This window comes from Elephantulus edwardii, unplaced genomic scaffold, assembly GCF_000299155.1.
Source record: "Elephantulus edwardii isolate Elephantulus edwardi_28Jun2011 unplaced genomic scaffold, EleEdw1.0 scaffold00094, whole genome shotgun sequence".
Taxonomy (NCBI): Eukaryota; Metazoa; Chordata; class Mammalia; order Macroscelidea; family Macroscelididae; genus Elephantulus; species Elephantulus edwardii.
The window spans coordinates 4,260,191-4,287,525 of record NW_006399844.1 but is presented as its reverse complement, the minus strand read 5'-3'; the positions used below and the strand labels follow the sequence as shown (position 1 = coordinate 4,287,525).

Genomic DNA, 27,335 nt, shown 5'->3' with positions numbered 1-27,335 from the left:
TGCAATTTACAGCCTCTGAAAATCTGCTGGAGGGTCAGCTATGAGTTAGTTCCTACTCGACAGCAGTAAGATCTGAGAGTTGAGATGTTACTATCCCAGGATCCCGTTGACAGTAGTGTTACCATATTCAAAGATGATTGGCGAAGTTTATTCTCCTTGCAGATGGTATCACAAATGGCAGGAGGTAGGGACGAATGGCGAGGAGAAGGACTTGGGGTGCTGAGAACCCAGGGCAGGGAAAACCTCCTTTTGTTCAGCAACGTCTAAATCTAACATACTGCCTTTATAGTGCTTATGTAAAAGACCAACCTTTAATTCCAGAAGTTTACAGTTCTAGAACTCAGAATTGAGAGATGATCTGCCCTTATGTCTGCTTTCAATGGGGAAGCATCTAAAACATCCTGGCTGAATGCTATTTATTTCCTAAGGACCCCTCCCTTGGGGACAGATGGCCCGTGCCTCCCTCAGCTGCCCACTCTAGTGTTCTTGCGTCCTGACAGTGAAGAAGTTCTTCGTTAACCATGACAACCAACCTACTCCTTAGAAACACACCTAAACTAGGGACGAGGAAGCCAGGCTCTACATATTGTTTCTGGAATCTAAAATGAGTGCTATGATAGTGAACGCGGTCTTCTCTCAGAAGCTGACGTTGTGTGATAAAGGCCCATAGATTCTCACACACTTACTACAACTTGAAAAGGAGAATACTGAGGTCGTGAAGATGATTTCTCAACTGCTCCAGTGTTTGACAGTCAGAGTTTTAGGGAAGAGTTGAGCATAGATGCTAGTGAAATGAAAGGCTAATAAATGTAAAGCTACTGCTTCTTGTTGTTATGCACTGATGAATTGGAACTGACTTGTTGCTGACCTGCTAGTGAGTTTTCAGAGGCTGTAAACAGCTTGGGGGGAGGTTACCTATCTTTCTCCTGTGGAGCAGTAGCTGGATTTGAACCATATGCCTTTGGGTTGAGAGTGTAACTCCTTACCACTAGGCTAGCAGAACTTCCAAAGCTACTTTCCAAAGCAAAGACAGTTTGCTGAGAAATGAACTATACCCATCCAACCTGGATTAAATGAATGCTTCCCTGAAATATTTTAAGTATTTATATCTGAGAAAAATATATATATATATTCTCCTAGACCAAAGTTAGGGATGCATCCTGTCTCCATACCTTTTCAATATATATGCAGAACAGATCATTTGGAAGGCTGGACTTTACAAGGAGGAATGTGGCATCAGGATTGCAGGAAGACTGGTCAACAACCTATGTTATACAGATGACACAACCTTGCTTGCTGAAACAGAAACATTTGCTGCAGAAGACCAAGGACTCAACATCAAGAAGACAAAGATTCTCATCACTGGGCCAACCAGCAGAACCATGATAGATGGAGAAGAGTTTGAGGTGGTCAACAATTTCAGCTTGCTTGGTTCCACAATCAATGCCCTTGACTCTAGTAATCAGGAAATCAAAAGATGAAGCACACTGGGAAATAGGCTGTTTGGGACCTCTCCAAAGTGCTAGAGAATGATGTCAATCTAGAGACTAAGGTGTGCCTGATCCAGGCCATGGTCATTGCAATTACTTGCTATGTATCAGAGAGCTGGACAATGACTTGGGATGACAGAAGAAGAATCAATGCCTTTGAGCTCTGGTGCTGGAGAAGAGTATTGACATGGTCTGCCAAGAGAATAAACAGGTCTGTCCTTGAGAGGGTGAAACCAGGCTGCTTCTTAGAGGCACTGAAGGATTTTGAAGCTCCACCTCACAGACTTTGGGCATGTGGCCAGAAGGGACCAGTTCTTGGAGAAGGACATCATGCTTGGAGAGACAGACTTTGGATGAGATGGACTGACACAGTAACAGGGATAATAGGGGTAGGTGTGTCAGGGAGAGTGAGACTGGCTCAAGATAGAGCAGGATTCAGAGCTTTGTATATAGGGTCGCTATGAGTTGCACGTGACTTGATAGCACATAACAACAATGACAACAACGTACAGCAAACAATTTCATATTATGTAGTTAACTGAAAACAAGAAAAGTACAACATAAATGATCTTCATGGGTATCATCCTGTTCACCATGTCTACTCTCCCCGCATCACTCAAGGTCTCTAGTTCTATCTCCCAGCAGTGAGTGGAGACTAGTGGGCTCAGAGATAGAAGGCCCTATGACTAAGAAAGAAATTCTCCACTGTTTAGTCACAATGGAAGAATTTGCTGCAAATCACCTGAACTACCTTAAGATCTAGTTAAATTGTAGATATTGACTTAAAATGAGTTAAAGCATTGGTAAACCTGAAGGGGTATGCAGTGACTTCTAAAACATTGCAAGTTCCAGAGAACACGGAAGACAGAGCAAGTAAGAGGGGATATCGAGATGAGGAGGGTGGGGAAGAGACTGGGGTGACCTCAGTGCAGGTACAGTTCTACATATAAGGGGTGGCCCAAGGACAGCAATGGCAGAGAAGACAAGGAACATAAGAACAGAGGCTGCAGAGGGATCCAATCCAAATTCTTTGAGGAGGGACAATATGTGTGTTTCATTGAACAGCATCATACTCCTTGTTGAGCTCCCTACTATCTTACTGTCCCTAAGCTTCTTAGACAACATGCAGCTGTCACATCACTTCCTTTGCCTAGTTTAACATGTAGAGGGAGAAATACCACACACCCAGAAGGCTGAGAAGGCCCAGGAAAAAGCTAATAGCCAGGAAGAGAAAAGACACAAGAAGAAGAGAAAGAAATGCAGGGTACTGTAACCCAAGAGATGAGGAACCACACCCAAAGATTCTGAATTGCCCAATATCTCTAAGCAGGCTGGTGGAGGAAGTGAAATTCTCACCTAATGTCAGACCTACGGACTGCTGTTCATTCATCTAGTCTAGACAAGGAAAGAAGAGAGTAGAAGGGCCACATATCAACAATAATGAAAGACTGCAATGCACACGAAAAGCAAAAAACTCTCCCCGGGAAACTCAGAAAGCACTTAAAAACCACTTCTTCAGTATTAGTGATTAATAAGGATACTCTGAAATCAAGTGTACCAGCTCTAATGTGAGAATGACTAGGATAAAAGCCTGTCTTCTCATAAGCAGTGTGCCCTGGGGCATGTTCTTTAATTTCTCTAAGCCTCAGTTTCCTCACCTGTGAAATGGGTACGATAGTCATGTCACCTTCGCACAGATTTTATGAAGATTAGGAAACAATGATGCATGGCATAGTGGTTGGCATACAGTACAGTGTTTAAAAAGCACTTACCACCACTGCTTTAATGACTACCAAGCTTTCCAACCAGGGGCAAATGTTGGGAATGAACATTTTTTTTAAATTTTATTTTATTATTTTTTGTGCATGTACTGTCAAATCAGATCTGACTGGTACAGGAGGAGACTGTCCCTCCTTCTCCGGCAGAGCATTTGGTGGATTCGAACAGTGTACTTTTGGGATTGCAGTACAACTTCTTGCCACTAGGCCACCAGAGCTCCCTGGGAATGAACATTCTTTAAGTGGTACAGCAGTTGTTTGTCTATTTGCTGTACTGAATAACTTGGAGTTGCAGTGATGCTGAACACTGTGCCATGGTTGTGTCAAATACCATAATGGTTACCCATCATGGACAGTGTTTGGAGGAGCTTCCAGATTGATTCAGGTTTGGAAGCAGTAGTGACATCCACATGCTAAACCAGATGCCTTTGGAAACTCTATAAACTCTATCAACATAAAGAAATGATGTTAATTATAGAACAGAGTTCAGGTCTTTTGTTCACAGGGTTACTATGAGTTGTATATGACCTGATGACACTTAACCACTGCTAAGTGTGACTAGTGTTGTTATATTTTGGAGGAATATTCTTCTACTTTGTACGTCACTCTTCGTCAATTTGTTGGACTGAGGCAATCTGGGTTTGCTGTGATGCTGAACCTTGTGCCACTGAGGTGTGAAATGCCAGAATGGTTTCCCAATGTGAACAGTGTTTGGTGGAACTCCCAGTTGTAAAACAGGTAGCAGGAGTGGCATCCACTTCCTGAACCACATGCCTCTGAAAACTATAAACTTGGAGAAAAGACAATAGCTATAGAAAGGCATTTTATAGAAAGGTCTTTTGTTCATGGAGTCACTATGAGTCGTGCTCGACTCAATGGCAATCACAACTAGAAGAAGGGAGCATTGGCAGCCCAGTGGTAAGGAGTTGCACTTCCAATTCAAAGGCTTGTGGCTTGAATGCACTGGCTGCTTCATAGGAGAAAGATTGGCAGCTTCCTCGTGTGTGATTTACAGCCTCTGAAAACCTGCTGAAGGGGCAACTATGAGTCAACCTCAAGGCACATAACAACAACTAAAATTTTTGGATGGTCCTTTTCTATGCATGGGAAACATTTATTTTCTTTGAGGCTAAGCGAGTATATGTCTCTGTGAATTTCCCATGGTGGAAAAACCCCATCCTCTGCTTTGTTGTCAGTGGAGCATGCTTCCTTCTGCTATCAGTTTACGATTCCCCCTGTTGGTGAGAAAGCCCCAGTCTCAGTTTCACAACTGAAAAAGTGTTTCTTAGCAGAGTCTCATGAACTCTCTCCATGCCTGTGGACTCAGGTTTATGATGGAAACAATGAAGAAGGTACGTATTTCTATGTTTTGCTTCTTTTTGTTTTCCTTAACAATTAAGTCATGTAAATTTTTATGACAACCAAGATTAAGAAACCTCAACCTGAAAGAGTTGAAATGCTGATGAGCTTCTCCCCGACCCCATCTGTAAAATGGGTCTATGAGGTTCGATCATTTAACATGAGTGGGAAACCGCAGGCTCCTGAGGTGATGGTTCTCAGTTCACAAATCAGAGATGCGCTTCCACTCTTCCTTCCTTCCTTCCCCACAAAGGTTCCTGTGGCCATCTACCTTAGAGACCCAAAGAGTTTGGCATTCACGGTTATTTTTAGCCTCACCAGCTGTTCAGATGAGGTTGCCATGTGGCATGCAGTTATGGAAAGCAGGGGCTGTGCTTTGGTTTCCAGACGTGATTATTTGACATTTATTGTGAACTGATTTCTAAAATTCCTTGTCTTTTTGGGTGATCTCAAAACTTCCTGGGATAGAAGGTGTGACACTAGAGCTGTGCACTTGCAAAGCTGCTCCAGGTTGGAGATGAGACCCAAATGTTGCCATGAAGCAAAGCTTATGTCAGTGCTTAGGAGTCAGATTGCTGGTCTCTACAAACATCAGTGTTGTAGGCATAAATGGCACAGGAGCCCTGGTGGCACAGTGTGGAATGTATCGGGCTGATAACCAAAAGGTTGGTGGTTTAAATCTAATGGCTGCTCCACAGAACGATGAAGTAATCTCCTGCCTTGGGAACTTGATGGAGGGCTGCCAAATTCGTCACTTGTCAACCCATCTCTTTTGCCTTCTATCTGACTCTATCATAAGATCTATTCAAATAACATCCTTCATCAGTTCTGAGTTTGGAAAAAAAATCTTCCATTGTGCATCTGTGCATGAAAATGTGACACAATGGAGTTTCTGAGAGGCAGAAATGATTAAGCACTCAATTAGCAGTTTGGACCCATCCCAAGGCACCTTAAAGAAAGCCTGGTGACCTGTCTCCAAAGAATGCAGGCTTGAAAATCATATGGACCAGGGCTCTACTAAGGCACACTTGGGTCTATCACGAGTTGCCATCATCTAGATCCCTAGATAACGCCTGTGTAAGATAAAGACATAAATGAAGGGAGAATCCTAGCTGCATAGTGGAAAAGAGCTTGAGACTTTTCATCTGGATCGGCGCCACCCTCGCTCAGGAAGGCTGCTAACCTTTTCTGTGAGCTGGTAAGCTTGGACCTATATTTTCAAGGTAAAGATATTCTCAGCAGGGAGGCGGCATGGGTCTTCAACCAAGATGAATCTTTCATTGACCATCTGGAACTGCTTTTCATTTCCTTTCAAGAGAATTCTTGAAAGGTGGAGAGGAAGTTTTCTGTTAAATAGGGTTTCTACTGATGTACCCTCTTTGCCCCACCCCCCAGCCTTCTGCTTGAAGCTGATAGGAACCAATGCCAAGAGCAGCAATTATCGGCAGTTACATCCAGGCCACTGCTGGTTTCTCTACAATGAGTTTTCATAAGCGCACAGCGGGGTTCTTTCCCCAGTACCCCCACCATTAAGTGGTGTTTGAAGCGGTAGAATACACGATCTGCAGGATGACAGCATACTCTTAGAGTTATCAGACACAGGATGTAACCATTTTCTTTAAAAATGGCTGTATGAACAAAGTTCCCATCTAAACCTGGGGACTTTAGAAGAATCCGGATGGTCTCGAAGCTGTCCCTGGTGCTGCCAAGTCCATCACTAGATGCTGGGTGTGTATGGGGGTGTAGTTGATGGCCTGTGGCTAGCTCCAGACAGGGAGGGGTCTGTGTGGTGGTCCACAGAATGCTGGCTGATGGATGGTGACTTGAGTGTTCAGCTGGTCTGAGCCACAATGGCAGGCACTGTGGACTCGAAGTCTAGGGTTTTCGTTCCTCTGTCTACATTCATGCTTTCTTCTTTGTCTACATTCCAAAGAGATCCTGATGAGAGGACAGAGGCAAAGCATTGTGTGCACCATCAAAGCCAAGCAGAAGTGGGACCACCTGAAGTTTCATGACTGTCTAGTTGGACCCTCTGGGATCCCCTCCACCTGAGGCTTGCACTTCTCCTGCCTTGCTGGGCCACAGGGTTAGGGGAAGACAGTCTCATGAGATGTGTCGAATCTCCTCTGCTCCTTGGATGGCTCTTGGCAAGACCCCCCGAGGACCCTGTCACTGTAGGTGAGGGGAGAAGGAAGGCTGAGAAGCATCAGAGCAGTGCTGAGAAGCTGGTCTCCTGAGGACCAGGAAGTCAAGAGGAACGGACCCTTAAGTAGAACTCAGGCAAATGTGTGTGGGAACTTCAGTGTGGCGGGTTGAAGGACAGGCCTTCCCTCAAGGATATGCAGGGCCTAATTCCCAGAATCTGTGATTCCATCTTAAAAGACAATAAAGGATGCTATAGATGTGATTAAGTTAAAAAATCTTGACGAGGGAAGATTATTTTAGATTACCTGGGCTCACTCATGCATATTTTATTAGAGGAAGGAGGAGAGAGATTGCAGGAGTAGAGAAGGCTATGTGACACCCAGGCCTTCTGAGGCTGAGGAGAAGTGATGTGGCCACAGCCACTGAATGTCTGGAGGAGGCAAGGATGGAGCTCTCTGGAGAGAAAAGGACGCGTGGTCATGCTCACACCTTGAGGTCAGCCCCAGTGCGACTGACTTTGGAGGACTAGCCTCCTGACCGTGAGAGTATAGCTTTCAAATAAAGTTTGTGGCAATTTGTTACAACAGCAGCAGAAAACGGACAAGTAAGTAGACTGTGCTCTCTGATAAGAACTGAAATTCAATTTCAACAAGAATTATACAGTAGGACTAATAAGTGAGAAGAACAGGTATGGCTTGTTGTTGTTAGGTGCTGTCGAATTTGCTGATGAACAGATCAAAACATTGCCTGATCTTGTGTCATCTTCAGTCTCTGCCATGTTTATTTAATATGTTGTTGTCGTCACGTGCCATCGAGTTGCTTGTAACTCATAGTGACCCTATGTACAACAGCCCTAAACCCTGCTCTAACCTGTGCCAATCTTATTGTTTCTGACACACCTACCCCCATTACCCCAGTCACTGAGTCAATCCATCTCATCGAGGATCACACTTGTTGCTGAACAGATTTTGACTCCTAATGACCCTAAAGGGCAGAGAAAAACTGTCTTATAGGGCTTCCAAGGCTGTAATTTTTATGGACATTGAATGCCACATCTTTTTCCTGGGCAGATGTTGGTGGATTCAAACTCTTGACCTTTTGGTTAGCAACTGAGCACTTAAGCACTACACTATTAGGCCTCTTTTTAAAATATATAGAGACAGCACCTAAACTCTGAGAAAATACATACACACTCTTTCTCTGTCCTACCCCTGAGTTTGAATCAGCAATTGTTCTTACTAACTTCCCAAAGATTAGGCCTTCTATGATAGTCATTCATAGTAAACTGGAACAGGCAGCTGTGAATTGAGGAAAAAAGACCTAAAATAAGCTATCCACCTTAGAGGAGGTTCCAGAAAACAGCACTGACACAATGGAGATAAAAGTGGAAGTAGATGAGGGTAAGAAGCCACCTCAGAGGTGCCAGTGTCCTGCACGGAGGGGAAGGTGCAGGTCCACCAGAGGGAGAGGAGCTTCTTCAGGAAGAATAGAGGGTAAGCAACAACTGACCCTCAGTCCCATCCTCAAACCCCTTCCTCAGGGATGGACTTTAAATCTGAGGGGGTGGTTTATTTTACATGAGAGGACCTTGTTGTTGTTGAGCTGACCAAGACTCATAGTGACCCTATGGACAACAGAATGAAACTTTGCCCTCTCCTTGCCCTAAAGAGAACTCTAGAAACCCTCAACTTCGGGGTGTGGAGAAAGGGGCAGTGTGTATTCTGTGGAGGGAGCAGGATGGGAGCGCTGGGTGTTACCTTTTTGGGGAGCAGGTCTCCTGTGGAATGTTTTGGTGGGGCAGGTACCTTTTGCTAAAGGCTCAGGACAATGATTCTGTCGTCTCTGTAAGGAACATGCTCAGGGGGTGAGAGATTCCTCCAGGGAGAGAATCCACTCTGCCTCCCAGTCTTAGCCAAACTCCAAGAGGCTCTCCTGAGACAGTGGCCCTGACAGGGAGGTGCTGGGCTGCTTCCCAGTGTGTCAACAGACAGACAACAAACAGCCCTCTTACTGCACACTGTTGCCTCCACAACTTCAAAGGCTCCAGCAGCATCTACACTCAGACACAGTGTCCGCAGTACTAGAGGAGGTGCTATGGGGCTTTGCAGTCAAAGTAGAAGCCACAGTCTTAGTTCACTAGAGCAATACATATAAACACAAATGGCAGCTGTTAAAGTGCATGACATCAAGGAGAACTGGCAAACGAGGCAGAAGATAACCAAGCACTTCCATTAGACTGTATCTGTAAGCTTGAGTAGGTCACAAACTCAAAGCCTTTTTGAAAAAGACTTGAAAACAGTTTTAGTAAAACATATAAGCTCAGATTATTGTATGACTTAAATGAGATAATGTATATGAATGTACTTTAAATTTTTTTATCTTTTAAAAATGTTTTTCATTATACAAGTTTATTTATAAAATTTGAATACATTATTTTTCACACCAGTTCCTTCCCATTTCCCTACTCTCCATGAATGCACTTTTAAAATGGTAATAATTGAATCTTAAGATAAAATGTATAGCATACAGTATTAGAATGGGAAGAGGGAAATATATTGTTGTTGTTATTATGTGCCGTCGAGTCGCTTGTGACTCATAGCGACCCTATGTACAACAGCCCTAAACTCTGCTCTGTCCTGTGCCAACTGCACTGTCTCTGACACTCCCATCCCGATTACCCCAGTCACTGAATCAATCCACCTCATAGAGGGCCTTCCCCTCCTGCGCTGTCCCTCCACCCTCCCAAGCATGATGTCCTTCTCCAAGGACCAGTCTATCCTCACAACATGTCCAAAGTATGTTAGACGGAGCCTCAGAATCCTTGCCTCCAAGGAGCCACCCCGTTTAACCCTTTCCAGGACAAATCTGTTTTCCTAGCAGTCCATGGTATTCTCAGTACTCTTCTCCAGCACCACAGCTGAAAGGCATCAATTCTCCTTCTATCCTCCTTGGTCATTGTCCAACTCTCTGAGGGAAATATACATATATTTATAAACTAGATATTAGTCTAATTTCAAGAATATAATAATTGGTGATTCAACAGGCCACTTTGGGAAGATAATGAAAAATATCCTCCAACAGAAGAGAACATGTTGATACTGCCTGTACTTGACAGTGGTTTTAGTAAGTCTGCTTCTTTTAGCCTTCACTTCCTTTAAAGAACTGTCCCGCCTGGACTCCAGCATGATTGGGGCTTTGGATGCCATCACAGGGCTGTGCTCCCAGCCTCAGGGATGGACAGATAAGCTGGGCCAAGACAATCACAGTTCCCTACTGTTGGCCTCAGGGCTTTTGCGTGCAGACAGCATGTGATCTAAAGTGGGCCAATCAGAGACTTTCCTTGGTTGAGGGAGCTCTGGTGGCCTAGTGGCAAGAAGCTGCAACTACAATCCCAGAGGTGCACGGTTCGAATCCACCAGATGCTCTGCCGCGGAAGGAGGGGCAATCTCCTCCTGTACCAGTCAGATCTGATTTGACGGTACACACACACAGAGACTTTCCTTGGGATTTATACATTTTGAGGCAGTAAAAGTTTTGAAGTTTTTTCCTTTCTTTGTTGCTAAATTGGCATGATGTGAACTGGAGCTTCTGATGGCCAAAATATTTCTTGGGAAGAAAGCTATTGGTGTGCACCATGGAGTCAGAACCAACTTACAGCTGACCCTCCAGCGTGTTTTGGGGGGCCTTTCAATTACATAAGAGGAGATTGCCCATCTTTCCCTGAGGAGGTGGATCTGAACCACCAGAGAGGGTCAGCCCTTGGGTACTCCAGTTTCTTCTAATGCTTCATTCACTTTGGAGTTTAAACAGATCACTCCAACAGAAAGAGTTCTGATTTATATACAGAGCTTATTCAACAATATGGTACAAAATGTGATAGAAGAAAAGAATACTGTTGGAAAAAGATTCTGCAGAAATAATCCCCCCCCCCAGCTGGGTGGGGATGTCAGGGGAGGCATTAGCTCAGCATTTAGAGATCTCTATCATCAATTTTCTAAACCTGACTCAAGGCATCAGCAAGCTTCAACCTTGTATTAATCAAACAGAAAATGCTCATGTGCATGTATAATAATGAATGCTAGGAGAAGCATTTGCTGAAGGTTTGCATAGATTACTCTAAGACTTGACAAACACCATCAGCTAAGGGAGGTGAAGCACACATATCCATAGACACTAATGCCGAATTGTGGAGAAAAGTAATGGGGATAATGCTGATGTTTCAAAAGTTATTATTTTTAACATTATAGTGATTTTCCTTTGAACAGGAAAATTCCTGTCTGTACAATTGCATTTGGAACCACAGAAATGATCCAATTTAAGAGGTCACTGTACTTTAGTCTTAACATTCACTCTTAGGACGACCCCATTATCTAGCAGCAAACTACAAAATAGCCAGTCTAATGTGAAGTATACCCAGTCCATTATGCTTTTGTAGCATAAGGATACTCTCAAGTTAAGGATCTCTCCAGGCACAATGGTTACATGCTTGCCCACTAGTCCAAACGCCAGTGGGAGTGAGAAGTGGCAGTCTACTCCTGTATGGACTTGCAGCTTTGGAAAGTCTAGGCATGTGTTCTAATCTGTTTTATAGGATGTCTACACTGTTGTTAAGCACAAACTGAATCAACTACAACTCACAGGGACCCAATGAACAACAGATTTGAACCTTGCCCTATCCTGCACCATCCTCATTTCCTCTGATATGTTCAAACCTATTGTGACAGTCACTGTGTCAATCCACCTTGTTAAGAGTCTTCTTTTCTTTCTCGGCATGATGTCTTTTTCCAAGGACTGATCCTTACTGACAATGTACCGAAAGTGTGTGAGGTGACGTTTCACCATCCTTGCCTCTAAGGAGCAGCCTGGTTGTGCTTCTTTTCTTCAGGACAAATTTGTTTGTTCTCTGGTAGTTGACAGGATGTTCAGGACTCTGCCCCAACACAATTCAAAGGCATTGATTCTTCTATCCTCCTTCTTCATTGTTCAATATTTGGATGCAAAGGAAGTAACTGAAAAGGCCATGGTTTGAATCAGGGATACTTTGGTGTTTAAACTGACATCACTGTTCTTTAGCACTCTGGAGAGGTCCAACATAGCCAATTTTTTTCAGAGCAACTGCTGACACCATGAGTGTTGATTGTGGATCCAAGCAAGATGAAATAATTGAAAATTTCAGTCTTTTCTCCATTTATCATTATGCTGTCTATTGGTCCAGTGAGGAGGATTTTTATTTTTACGATACTGAGATGTGATCCATACCGAAGGCAGTAGACTGATTTTTTGCAGCATGTGTTTCCAGTCCTCGTCACTTGGAGCAAGCAAGGTTGTCTCATGTGCATAACACAGATTGTTGATCAGTCTTCCTCCAACCCTGATGCCACATTTTTCTTCATATAGTATAGCTTCTCGAACGAATTGTTCAGCATACAGACTAAGTAAGCATGTAGAAAAAATACGACCCTCATGCACATCTGTCCTGATTTTAAACCATGTCTCCTGTTTTGTCTGAACAACAGCTTCTTGGTGTAGGTATAGGTTTCACACGGGTACGATTAATTGTTTTGAGATTCCCATTCCTTACAGTGTTAGCCATAATTTGTTGTGACCCACACACAAACAATTCTGTATAGTCAATAAAACACAGATGAACATTTTCTGCTATTCTCTGCTCTCAGCCAAGATCCATCACATCACCAATGATGACACCACTATCTCCTCTGATTCCAGCTTGAATCTCTGTCATTACCAGTCATTTTTAAAGAATATTCAGCAAGATCTTACTCGCATGTGATATTGATGGTTGAGCTGGAACTTACTCATAACTGACCCTCCAGTGGGCTTTTTAGGCAGTTAATACAGCACAGGAGCAGACGGCCTCTCTTGTGCTGGCAGAGCAGCTGGCAGATTTGAACTGCGGCCTTTGGGTTGTTATTTTAACTCCTTACCACTAAGCCACCCGTGTGCTTTGATATTAGTGATGTTGTTAGATAATGTCTTCTGTGTTCTTTCAGAGAATCCTTCTTGGGAATGGGAACAAATATGCATCTCTTCCAGTCAGTGGGCTAGGGAGCTATCTTCCAGATTTCTTGGCATAAACTAGTGGGCACAATTAATACTGCATCTGTTTGTCGAAACATGTCAACTGATAGCCCATCAGTTTCTGGGGTCTTATTTTATGCCAATGCCTTCGGTGCAGCTTGAATTTCTTCCCTCATTAGCATTGGTTCTTGATCATGTGCTACTTCCTGACGTGGTTCCATGGCAATGAATTCTTGGTACAGTGACTCTGTGTGTTCCTTCCATCTTCTTTTGATGTTTCCTGCATCATTAGAGATTTTGCCCATAGAATCCTTCAGTATTGCAACCTGAGGCTTCAAATTATTTTAAGTTCTTTCAACTTGAGAAATGACAGGTCTATTTTCCCTCTTAATTTTCTAGCTCCAGTTCTTTGCACATTCCATCATAATTGTCTCCTTGGGCTGCCCTTGGTGCATTTTTCAGTTCTGCTCTGTCCTGTAAAGTCACTATGAGTCGGAATTGACTCAATAGTACACAACAACAACAGCAACTCACAAGTTCTGCACTTGCCACTCCCAGTGCTGATAGAGAGCTACTCAGAAGCCCACTGACCACTTCAAAGTGCAGGCTAGGTGGGAAGGCTTGCTTCCTATCCCAAGAACTCCATTTACAGGAAAAGATGGACAGCAGTTATTTCTATTGACAAGACCACAGGCAATTTTCAATTTTTCTCTAAACTTTTTTAGGCTTTCCAAAATTTTCCTCATGAACATGTGATAATTATTTTTAATTAGAGAAAGATACTGCTTATCTAATTTTTTTGAAAAAAGATCATTGCAGGACCAGGTAATAGGAAGGCTGACACAAATGAAAGGGAAAATTCCATTTCTCAGAGAAGAATATTTTGTATGGAAAATGTGATTCTTCAACAGGTCTGTATGTAGAAGCTTACAGTTAAGTCCTGTCAAAATTTGTAGCTAAGGGTAAGGGAAGTACAAAAAGCAGCTGAAGAGGGTGGGGGAAGTTTCTGCTGATGTTCCACTGACAAATGCTTAGACTAATATTAACTTCTCTTTCTGGTGATGTGTATTTCCATTACTGAATAAATCCCTCCCCTCGCTTTCCTCTGTACCCCCGGTTAACATGCTCACATGCTTTGGCATTGTTGAACCCACTGGAGGGCTATGAGAAGAAATGGAATTGAGGGAGCAAAATATGGTTACAGTTCAAATGTCCAGCTGCTGTACTTCAGTCATCAGGGAACGACAGGTGTCGTCTTAGTCAATCTGTGCGCCAATTACAGAAGATGATACGTTAAGAAAACATGAAAGTTTCCTCCCGAACAATGAAAATCAGTTGGCAATGTTCATATATCCAGCAGCCATTTATGACATGTTAGTCTTTGCAGAGTAACAGGGCATGGTCAGTGTGGACAGGAGAGTAGTAGATAATAAGGGATGCTCCCCACCACATCAAATGTGTGCTATTCTCATTAAAGGCCCTTGTCAGTCTTAATTAAATACAATTTAATCCATAAGCAGTATTAAAAGTGAATGTTATCCTCTTTTGACAAGAAGTGATTGGCTTCTTAAAACAGTGGCCACTGAAGGTGCAAACTATAGGTTTCTCCCTCCCTGAAGCAAAAAATATCAAAGATGCGTGGACACAATTTGTCCAGAGGACCAAGGGACCATCTGAATCTCAGCTTTCATGACCCTGAATCCAGAAGAATGAGAGAGTGCCTGTGATCACTGCCAACTTCTCTGTAAAGGATCACAACTGGAGGTCCTGGATAGAGTCAGGAAAAAAAATATAGAACAAAAGCCAAAATCATAAAAAAGACCAGGTTTACTGTTTTGATAAAAACTCGTTGAACTCCCAAGATGGTGCTCTTTAATCCTGGAAATGAATTCAACTTTCAGTCAAACAATAGACTGACCAATAAGGTGAACAATGAGCCCTGATGATGTAGATTGTGAGGCTGCTAACTAAAAGGTTGGTGGTTCAAGCTCACCACCAGCAGGAGAAAGATAATGGATAGTCTTCTTCCATGAAGAATTACTATCTGAAAGGAATGGCTGATTAGACATTATATGTACAACAAAGTGGGACCAAGATGTGCATTACAAAGGGAGTGGGGGGAGGGAGGAAAATGGGTATTGATGACCGAATGAAAACCCAACCTTTCTGTAAACTTTCACAAAATCACAATTAAAAAAAAATAATTACAGCCTTGGGAACCCAAAGGAATGTTGCAAGGAGCTGGATTTGCCTCAGTGCCACCAAGTTTTCTGTAAGGTTCGCAGTACCACCAGGGAGGAATGTGCCCCCGGGATGAGGTTCAGGAAGCTGGAGCGGAGAGGAAAGGAAGGCACATGGAAACAGAGAGAAAGTGCGAACAGTGCTGGTGCCCCGCGGGAGCAGTGGCCATCACAAATCAAAATGTGTAAGAACTGCTGGGCAGAATTCACTCTTGAAACTTTCATTAAATCACATTAAAAAGTTGAGAGGTTTTTTTTTTTTTTAAATGAGAGGCTGGTCTGATAATACTGGGTTATCGGAAACTATTAACAAGGTTGGAAGCAGGAATGGGATCCACTTCTGAAATAGCTTGCCTCCGGAAATTCTATGGACTTGGAGAAATGATGAAAGTTACACAAGTGTTCAGGTCTTTTGTTTATACTGTTGCTATGAGTCATCTACGACTCAATGGCACTTAACAACAACAACAACAACAACAATATTAACATTAGTGCAGCTAAAGTTGGTATACAACTCTCCACTGGTGAATCTGGCTGGCTTAAAAAAAATTAATGAATGGTAGATATACTTTCAGGAAATGAGATCAACCTTTTGTTGTTGTTATGTGCCATGAAGTTGCCTGCGACTCACAGTGATCCTATATACATGAGCTCTGAACCCTGCCCTATCCTGAACCAATCTCATCATCTCTGACACACCGAATCCCATTTCTCCAGTCACTGAGTCAATCCATCTCATCCTGGGCTTCCTCTCCAGCACAGTCTCTCCACTCTTCCAAGTATGATGTCCCTCTCCAAGGACTGGTCCCTCCTTACCATGTGCCCAAAGTATGTGAGATGGAGCTTCAAAATCCTAGCCTCCAGGGAGCAGCCTGGTTTTACCATCTCCAGGACAGACTTGTTTGTTCTCCTGGCAGCCCATGGTATGTTCAACACTCTTCTCTAATATCACAACTTAAAGGCATCAATCCTTCTTCTATCATCCTTAGTTACTGTCCAGCTCTTGGATGCATAGTAAGTAATTACAAAGGCCATGGTCTGGATCAGGTGCACCTTAGCCTCAAGACTGACATCCTTGCTCTTAGTACTCTAGAGAGGTCCCTGACAGCTGACTTTGCCAGTGCAATTTGTCTTTTGATTTCCTGACTGCTGGTGGTAAGAATGCTGATGGTGGAACCAAGCAAGCTGAAGTTATCAACCATCTCATTTTCTTCTCCATCCATCATGAATCTGCCAATTGGCCCAGTGGTAAGGATCTTTGTTTTCTTGATATTGAGCTTCAATTCATACTGAAGATTACAGTCCTTGACCTTCTGCAGCAAACACATCATGTCCTCTTCAGTTTCAGCAAGCAAAGTTGTGTCATTTGCATAATGCAGGTTGTTGATGAGTAGTATGCCTCCAATCCTGATGCTACACTCCTCCTCCTCATAAAGTTCAGCCTTCCGAATGATCTGTTCTGCATATAGATTGAAAAGGTATGGAGACAGGATGTATCCCTGACACACACCTTTCCTTATTCGAACCATGCAGTGTTTCCCTGCACGACACAAATATTTAATTTTAAAGCATTAAATGAAAAATACAGTGTCCTTTTCTCACCTCAGTGAATTACTAAGTTTTTATAAACATTTGGCGATCTGAATTCACCACAACTCTGAGGAGACGATGCGGCTGTGTGATTCTGCTGAGACTTACAGGGTTTGAAACCACACAAGCCAACTGTACTCAGTCTTACAGGGCTGCTGTGAGCGGAAAACCACTTGGCAGCAATGGGTTTGGTTCTGCTTTTACTTTATGACCCAGTCCACAGAACTTGTTGCTAAGCATATCAAGTAAATAACTTATAAAAACCCCAAACCATCCTATACATTTTTGAATACTGATTTCAGTCTCTTTGAAAAGAAAGACCAATATATTGCACTTAAGATATGTAAACAAGTTCAGTAATATTTGTAATAAACTCAGATAGTATAATCATCTTGGGAGGGTTTTCCTTGAAGAAATGAGAATAAAGTAATTCAAGGGAGAAGGGCCAAACTTCTTTTCTGCTTAACCCATCTCCTGCAGACAGAGGGTCATGAGAAAGCACAGTGAGAGAGATGAGTAGAAAAGAGTCTCTCAGGCTTTAGCGTTCCTGATAGTTTCTGGGGCAAAAGGAAAAGTGCATGAAACAGACTAATATCCTGATGAAAAAAACAAAAGAAGATCCAATTGTATCAGGACCCTTCAAACGGCAAACAGTCTGGGTAAAGTGAGTGGTTTCTTACTGGTTTAGATCTTATAATGAAGCATAAACAGATCACTTGAGTTATGTGAGTGGTGGATGAGGAATTTATTTGCTGATTCCCAAATGGATAATTCTGAAGGCAATACCAAATAATTAGTTTCTCAGTTTTTAATTTGAATTAGGAAGAAAAACTTGATAGTATGAATAAAAAACCACTATTATACACCGTATGGTTCATTTTAAAATTTGAATTCATAGAATTTGATCGGTGTCATAATTTGTACAATTTTTCATCTCATGTCCTGAAATGCTGGCAGTATTCCAACAATTGTTACTGACTCCTTTTAAGCTTCATTGCTTAATATTTCATCCTGGTGGTTTGAAAGAAAAAAAAATAGTTCATGAATTGCATCCTTTCACAGTTAGAAATCCAAGTGCTCACACTTCTTGTCAGCAGGAAGTGGAGGTTGGGAAGAATTCTATTTCTGGAGTTGAAAGGCCACCTTTGACCTCAGAATATGTGGTTGGATGATAGATATTTCTGATTTCTGTCTTACTTGATTAACCCAAGGATTGGAGAAATGTGTAAGAGGGCAACCCCAACAGACTTCTTTCCACTTGGCACTCGAAGATAAGCCATATTAACCATGTCTCAGCAATTTAGGTCTTAAGTATTTCTTTTGGTCCACACCATAGCAATTTCATTTAGATTATTTACAACTTTCCAAACGGAAGTCTTAATAGTCTTCCAGAATGTGTGAGTTAGCATTTGTTCTTCTAGATCAGGCACTCTGCTGGTTTTGCAAATAAAGTTTTATTGAAACATAGTCATGTCCAACATACCATCTATGGCTGCTTCTTTCCGCCTCCCCGCAAAATGACAGAGTTGGGTACTTGCAACAGAGATCATACGGCCTGCCTAAAAGTCTAAAACATTAACTGACTCTTTCTAAGAAAATGTTAGCCAAACCTTGATCTAGATGATAAACTGAGAAATTAAAGAGGGTCTATAGAAAAAGGTGATGTTAAGAAAATCCCAAAACCAAACCCACTGCTGTTGAGATTATTCCAATTTGTGGAGACTCTCCATCATGACAGATGGAGAAAAGATTAACACCATCAATGATTTCACCTTACTTGGATTCACAATCAATACACTTGATACCAGCAGTCAGGAGATCAGGGGATGTATTGTAGTGGGATCTCTGCAGTCAGAGACTTCTCCAAATTACTGAGGAGCAGTGATGTTAGTCAGAAGACCAAGATGTTCTTGACTCAGACCATGATCTTTTCAATCACTTGCTATGGATGTGAGAGCTGGCCAATGAATAAGGATGACCGAAGAAAAATGGATGCCAAAGTCCATGGACTGCCAAAAGAGCAAATAGCTATGTTTTGGAGAATGTGAAGCCACAGTGCTCCTTGTAGAAAAGCTTTGTCTCATACTTTGCGTATATTGTTAGTAGAGTCTATTCCTTGGAGGTGGACGTCATACTAGGAAAGGTGGAGGAACAGTGAAGGAGAGGAAGAACCTCAACCCAGTGTATTGACACAGTGACTGCAGCAATGGGCTTGAGTGTGTCTGAGACTGTGAGGCTGGCGGCACAGGATAGGACAGGGTTCAAATCTGTTATTCATAAGGTCAGTAAGAATTTTACTTGATGTGACCTAACAACCACCACCACCACTACCATAAAAGTTTGAATTTTAGAGTTTATTTTTTTATAATGAACATGAGATTTATTATTGATGAATATATATTAAGACTAATTATGAAATGAACATCTTGAAGTGAAAATTGACTATTAAGGAGCACAGGTGTTAAAAGAGAAAAAAGGAATCAGTATAGAAAAAAATGAAATCCTAGCACACTTCTCAGCTCTAAGGGAGATAATAGTTACAAAATCATAATTACATAAATGCTAGCTGTTGGTTTTTGGCTTTAGAATCAACCATCAAAACATAAAAGAATATTCATATTAATATTTAACAATGTTAAAGTAAAGCTATAGCTGTCAAAAGTTCAGAGAGAAAAGGAGCAGCGAGGGAAAAGCACGGGTGTTGATGTTTTCATTTCTCAGAGAAGTCAGTCAAGAGGCTGTGGCTGAAGTTGATGAAACATAAGACTCTTGCATGTGCTAATTCTGAGACCTACTTTCCTCCCAACTTTTTCTATCTCTGAAATTGCAATGCTCCTTACTGACTTGTGGTGATTCCACAGAGTCATAATTGTGTTCTTTTTCTTTCTCTATCTCATTTCCACTGAGTAAGAATTGACTTAGCTGACTCGTCAATGGGTTTTCAGAGGCTGCAAATTGCATAGGAAGAGACTGCCCATCTTTCTTCTGGAGAGCAGCTGATGGATTTGAACCATCTGCCTTTGGACTGGGAGCACAACTCTCTACCACTAGACCACCAGAGCGCTCTATTGTTCCTTAGTGTAATATGAAATAACATTGAATTTTATAATGGATGGTATTGTAGATTAATGGCAAAGTGCTTTGAGTTGTACAAATAAAATAGCAGCTCTAAAGACAATGATGAAACTAAGAGTATTTGGGAGGGTGACCAAAGGCAAGCTAACATATCATATTTTTTATTTTTGAGGGTAAAATAGTAAAGATAATTTATTTGAAAGATATATTTGCAAAGGATCCCTCCTTGAAATACGGAGGAGAGAGGCCTAACCTATCACCATCTTTTATTGTCAAAATCAATAAATTCTGTGTAAATAAAGTAATTTTTTTAAAGGCACTTGTTTACTTTTATTTTAACTTAAAATATTTCAATTATTTGATTTTTTAAAAAAATGATTATATTTGTTAAAAAATTTCAAGTTGTATTAGATCTCTGTGGCTACTACTATAAAATGACCACAAAATTGGTGGCTTAAGACAACTGGTATTCCTTATCTCACAGCTCTGCAGGCCAGAGTGTAAAAGCAAGGTGTTGGCTGGGCTGCACTCCTTCCAGAGCTTTAGGGAAGAATGTATCCCCTGCTTCTTGCAGAATCTGGAGGCTGCCATTATGCCTTAACTTGTGGCCTCATCACTCTAGTTTCTGCTGTCTTTCCATCACCTTCTCTGTAGGTCAAATTTCCCTCTACTTCTCTTATATTGTGTGGGGCTCACCAGATAATTCAAGTTAGTCACTTTGATTTAAAATCCTTAATTTCATTTTATCTGCAAAGAAGATTTTTGCAAATAAGGTTACACTCACAGATTTTGTGGATCAGGACATGGCCACATCTTTAGGTGCCATTATCAGTCAGTAAATTTTATTTTTATTTTTAAAATATTAATTTATTTTAAACTTTAAATCCTTTAGTGCCTCACTCAAAGTAGTAGGAACAAATTCAACTGTATTGGTTAGAGTCTCAACACCAAAAGTTTTGCTGATAGTGTCTTCACCAAAATACAAACTTTTGTGCTTTAAAGGCTATCATCAAGAAAGTGAAGAGACAAGCTACAGAATGGGAGGAAATATTTTATAAAGGATTTGTATATAAAGAACGCTTCCAAGTCATCAGTAGACAACTCTATTAAAAATAGGCAAAGGATTGGAATAAACATCTTTCACTGAAGAAATGCAAGTGGTCAACTAAGCACATGAAAAGATGCTCAATACATTAGTCATTAGAGAAATGAAAATCAAGACTACAATGAGATTCCACTTCATACTCAATGTTGTTGTTGACTGCCACAGAGTTGAGCACTACTCCTAGACCCTATGAACAAAAGGCTGGAAGTCTTTCTATAACTATTGCTATTTATCAAAGTTCATAGAGTTTCCAGAGGCATGTGGTGTAGGAAGTGGATGCCACTCCTGCTTTTAATCACTAGGATGGTTATAGCTGGAAAAAACAAGTGATAACAAATGCTGATGAAGAATGGAGAAAATGGAATCCTCATGAGACAATGCTGAGGGGCATGTGAAATGATGCAGGTTTTTTTAGGAATAGAGTTACCAATAACCAGGCAATTTTACTCCAAGGTATGTATCTCCAAGGGGGAAAATAATATGTTCACATAAAAATTTGTACATGAATGCTCATGGCAGCATTATTAAAAATAGAAACAACCCAAATGAATGGACAAATGAAATGTGGTATATCCATACAATGAAGCATTATTTGGAAAAAAAGTATATCATTATTTGGTAATAAAAAGGGATCCAGTACTGATACATGCTATAACATGGATGAGCCTTGAAAAAACCACTGAGCTGTACAGTGAATTTACATGGGTAAACTGCATGTTACAGGATTTAATGAAGTCTCTCTCGATAAAGCTGTTTCCCACTCTGTATAATCTCTAGATTCAGAGAATCTCTAGAATGAGGGAGCCTTTGGCCCAGTTGCAGATTCAAAGATGTGTTGATCAATTAAAAAGAAAATGCCTGAGAGCCTAGGTACACACAGCTGACACTCCAGGGGATGCACCCTGGTATCAGTACTCAGCATCTATAGCTCCCGAGGCTTTGACTCCAGTCTTTTTAAAAAAAATATAAAATTTGGGGGAGAGGGCTGGGCAGGGAGAAAAGTGCAACAATGAATGAATGGAAATCCAAAATCTCTGTAAATGTTCATTAAAATTAATAAAATAAAATTAAAAAACATAAAATTTTTAATTTAAATTATTATTTTAATGTAAGTTTACAGAAAAGTTAGATTTTCATTCATTAACTTTTGCATATTTTAACCCCCTCTCCAGTTCACTTTTTAAAAAAATATTCATTCATTGTTACACAGTTCTTTTTCCTTCTCCAGAGCAGTCTTCACATCCTGCGGCCGCCCCGACTTTGCAATTCAAGTACCCTGAACACAGAGTGGTCCAGCATGTCCAGCTTCCACTAGAATAGTCTGTTTTCCTCTGCTTACACCTGGTTCACCCTCCCTGGCCTTCCCTTCCCGGCTTCCTCTTGGCCTGTTCTGGGAAGCATCCCTGAAAGGCTCTGGAGAAGGCCCAGTCCTTCCTCTTCCAGTGGTGTGGCTGTTCCTCCTCTGAGCCCGCGTGCACACATCTGTTCCAGCACGCACCCTCCTCAGAGGCCTTTGTCTTTTCATTTGCTTGTGTGCCTCATGTCTTAGTCATCTTTACTGCTCATTGCCCCGCAGAGTGACAAAGAGTAAGAAATGGAAGTACATAATAAGCCCTGAATCAACAGTACAACAAAAATCTCTCTTAAGAAAGGAATAAACTTTCTTCTCACTTTTCAGCCTAAAAAGTCCTCTGTTCTCTGGGGCCAAGACACACAGCACAACAGCTACTGTGCCTTATCATGAATGTGTACGTGTGTGGGCCTGCCCCACAGCCTGCCTCTCACGGCGTGATGGGGAGGTGGGGCACACCGCCTCTCTTGTGACACAAGTCAGGCCCTATTTCAGCTGTGGCCCTGTCATTTTATTACACTTCATTGATTCACATGTCCAGACGTGTATGTAATGGAAAGGGACATGTAAGGAGCAAACACAGTGTGCTGTTTACACCTCACGGCATATGGAAAATGCATTTGCAAGCCCTGTAGGAGGCCATGCTTCAAAAGCCAACTGTTGGGTAAGAAAAAAAAAAGAAAAAAGAATGATTACTCTTTAAATGTTCCCCATGTCATAGGCACAATCTGGTGATAAATCCAAGGAGGCTGGTGTGAAACAGCCCTCTAAGTCTTAGAAGTCATGTGTTCCTGAACTCTGGAGGCACCCAAAGACAAGAGAGATGGTTTACAGGGGAGAACAGCAGATGAAGAAAATGGGCTTAAATGGCCTGGAGCCCCACTACCTTCCTGGAGTTCCTGGGTTATAAACTCCTGGCTTGGTATCTGGTGATGTCGCTGTTGTGTACCACTGAGAGGGAACCGACTCAGACCTGGCCCTCCACTGGTTTTCAGAGGTAGTAAATGACACAGGCCGACACTTGCCCATCTTTCTCCTGCAGAGAACCTGGTGGATTAGAATTCTGAGTCTTTAGGTTGACAAGGCAACTCCTGATGACTAAGCCACCAGAGCTTGTCTGGTGATAGTCATTTTAAATAGCAGGATTGCCAGCTGAACGACTCCAGGCTTGCCTTTCCTGCCACCATGTAGGTGAGAGGTCCCCAATGGAGTGTTGCGCTGCCCACGCTCGGCACCTGGGAGAGGTGGTTTTGCTAAATCTTGGTTAGTAATCTCACATGCATTAAAGCAATAAAGGTTTGCTTATTTTTATCAGAAACTGACTTAAATTGCTCACATAACTTAATAGAATATCAATTAACAAAATGAAACGAATCCGTGTATGAAGTGTTCCGAAGGAAGGGTGGAATGGGGCGAGGGGATTGGGTTGGTGGTCGATTTGTTACCGCCCACGTCCCAGGGCAGTGCTCTTCGTGTTGACAAGCCCCCTTCTAGCCCTTAGTGCATCTTATGGGCGAGGGTTAAAAACACAGTCACAGGCTGCGAGCTGGCAGGGATCCCGGGAAAACAGGTCAGGTGTTATTCCTGAAAGTCAGTCTATTCACAGACAACAGAGGCTCACTATGGCATGTCAGTCACAGTGTCATACCAGACGGGCAGTTGCTTTTGCTTTATCTTGATTGAAACAGGAAGGATGGCTGAGTGCACACACATACATGCATTATCTGCTATGCCATTTTTAAGCATAAAAACCTAGAGGAAAAGAAAAAAAACACACCAAAACCCCAAAAAACCAAATCCAACCTAGAGAAGGCAAAATTAGCCAAATTTGCCGCCTTATTAATCTGGTAAAATAGTTGCTATTGTTGCTGTTGGGTGCCTTCGAGCCGATTACGATTCACATAGCAACCCGTAGGACTGCACTTTGCCCTATCTTGCACTGCCGACAGGAGATAAACAGTATTTTTAGTTCACTGTGATTTTTCTCCACGCTTCCTCTAGTCCTGGTAAAAGAGCCTAGCCTAGGGCTTTGAGCATTTTAGTTTGATCTTCCTGCTGAGAACACGCATTTCCACTCCCTGCCCCCAAGTCAAGTCAAGTCATGGCTGTGGAGTGGGAACTGACGCGTAGCTGACCCTCCAGCAGGTTTTGGAGGCTATAAATGGCACAGAAGATTGCCTATTTTTCTCCCTCGGTGCTGCTGGTGGATCCAAATTGCTTGCCTTTGGGTTGGCACTGCGACTCTTTACTCACGCAGACACGGAATGAGAATTTACAGTTTAATATATTCTTGCAGATTCCCTCAATATATAGAAGATTCTGATATAAGAATCAACGGAAACAATTTTACACACCTGAGGAGAGAGCCACTGCTTATGAAAATCAACCATTCACCTGATTCACCTGACAGAGTAATATAGCCTGAGTCTGATTAGTTACTAGGGCTCAGATGGGGGCAGCAGTAAGAGTGGTCATGATTGTCCAGAAGGGAGAAAGGGTCCATCACGTAAACAAAAAAAAACAAACAAAAAACCCCACAGTACTAAACCAAGGCAAACCCCCAAACCACCCAAAACAAATTAAGTGGTGTTGAGTTGATCCTAACTCGGAATTCCAGGCCTTTCTTCCCACATAACTCTAGGTGGATTTGAATTGTCAGTCTTTCAGTTTGTAGCTAATTGTGTTAACTGTTCACACTTTCCAGAGACTCTCTATCCGCCTTCCAAGGCCCCATGATATACAACATTCTTTCTGCTGTCTTCCCCCTGAATTCGCATGGCTCTGAGCCTGTATTTTTCTTTAGGTCAAGGCCTAAGAACAGAGTCCCCGGAGCCACATGATTGAGCTAAAATCCTGACCATCACTTACTAACGACTGTGGACACCGTAGGCAAATTACACAGCCCCACCAGCTTGAGGTTTCACTATTGGAAAATGGAGATCAATACTCCTCTCTGGGGCCGTTAGAAGGTTAAATGGGAAGACATATAAAGCATGCGACTCTGGTAGCTAGCTCCTAATAAGCAGGCAAGAAAGGATAGCATTTCCCTCCATTATGGTTCCCTCTGAATTTATTTTATCTTCATTATTAAACTGTAAACACTTTGAAGGATTAACTATTAATGGACTTGAATGGGGACAGCGAAGTGAGAGAAATACAGTATTATTCCACTTTGTGCTAACAAGGATCTCCTGGAGAATCATGACCACTTTCTTACTTCTGCCCCCATCTGACCCCTAGCAATTGATCAGACTAAGGCTATATTATTCTATCAGATAAATGGTTGATTTTCATTAGCAAAGAGAGCAGAGCTTGAAAGGTTAATGCATTCTTCTTGTGATACATTTATTACCCACCCAGCTCAAAGCATACCTTCAGCTGACCCTGCAGATTACACGGTGAATTTCAGAAGTTATCAGGACATCATTTAGTTCCGTGTACTGTACTGGACAATCTGTATGTAGTGAACAATGGATGCAAGGTGGCATGCCTCTCGTCGGTGCACTACAATTAAGACCTATTTTTCTTTGCTTGGCTGATTTCTAAAGGACTCTGGATACTTGGGGATATGCATCATGAGCCATGAACTCCATTTCTGTGATCATTTAATTGGTTTTGAACCAGGGCAAGCTTATAACGGAAATTCATGTGATTCTTTTATACTCTCAGAATAACAGCCACTGACGCTTTCAGCAACCACGTGCTTGTGGATCCAGAGCCCTGGATTCCCTCCCTGTGGTCCATCCTCCTTGGTAACACCAAGGCGGCCTGCACAGTGATCTATTCTGATGCTGCAAAGGTAGAAATGGCTGGTTTTCCCTCTAAGGATTTAGTGTCTTTGAGGGCAGAAGGGGAGCTCATCCACTTTCCTGTTTTCCTTTGGAATTCAGTAATGAACTCATTAAATCACCAACTTGTTGTGACAGGAAGTCATTCAGATGCTGATGCTATTGCCATGGAAACCATCCCTCTGCTCTGAGCTCTGTCTGTCTCTGCCTATGAGCTCCGGTTCCATAATTACTGTCACTCCCAAATAACACTGAGCCATCACGCCTGCAAGCAAGTCCAGAGGCAGGGGCACACAGAGGCTTGCTTCTGCTTTCAGATGATGTATCCTTCCTGCTTTTAGTAGTTTTGGCACATTTTTGTTCTGTACCAGTTGTCATTTTAATTCCCTGTGCTGGCTCCTTTCCAAAACCTTTCCTAGTGAAATAGACAAAGGATTTTGGGGGGACAGCTGCCAGGGATATTCATTTAAAGAGAACCTACTGTTTCTCCAAATCTTGATACTTCCAAATATGGAAAAATAAGTTTCCTTTCCTTAGTTGCAAAAGGAATTCCATATTCCACTAGGCCTGAGTCTGCAAAATCTAAACATAGTATGGATGTCAGTAATACTGAAACAGAAGATTGAAGATACAGCCCAAAAGACAAAGTGATGCTTGCTTTACCTGGAACCCTTATTCACTGTTGGTGGGAGTGTAAAATGGTGCAACCACTGTGGAAGGCAGTGTGGCGCTTTCTCAAAAAGTTGCAAAACAGAGATACCATTTGACCCAGAAATTCCACTACTGGGAATATACCCCAAAGAGACCACAGCTGCTACCCAAGCAGATATATGGACACCCATGTTTATTGCAGCTTTGTTCACAATAGCAAGGAGTTAGAAATAACCTAAGTGCCCATCAACAAACAAATGGATAGAGAAGCTATGGTATATTCACATAATGGAATACTACGCTGCATTGAAAAGCAAGGAACTCATGCAATATTATTTAAAATGGGTGATCCTGGAGGACATTATACTGAGTGAAATATCTCAGTCACAAAAGGACAAATACTGCATGGTGCCACTGTTGTAAAATGGGACTGACATCATGGTTTGGGTAAGACTGAGAAAAACTGGATAAATTATGTATACTGCATTGAAACAGATGAAGGCGAGAACAGTTTAAAAATGATATATGATAGGATATTATGGTTATCACAAGAGTGGCTTGTACTCGGGGCGGTGGGAGTGGGGGGTGCGAGGGGTGCGAGGGGATTGTATACCAATGAAAGAATTTTTCTTCTACTTTTCAAAGAGAGGAGCGAACTGGGGGGAAGGGGTGGGCAGGGAGAAAAGTGCAACAATGAATGAATGGAAATCCAAAATATCTGTAA

At 42.1% G+C, this 27,335-nt stretch overlaps 1 protein-coding gene across 1 annotated transcript in view; it reads right to left on the bottom strand.

Annotated features, from left to right (window-relative positions):
* MYO1D (myosin ID) overlaps positions 1 to 27,335 on the bottom strand; it is a 449,506-nt gene that overhangs the window by 27,785 nt on the left and 394,386 nt on the right. The window lies entirely within an intron of this gene.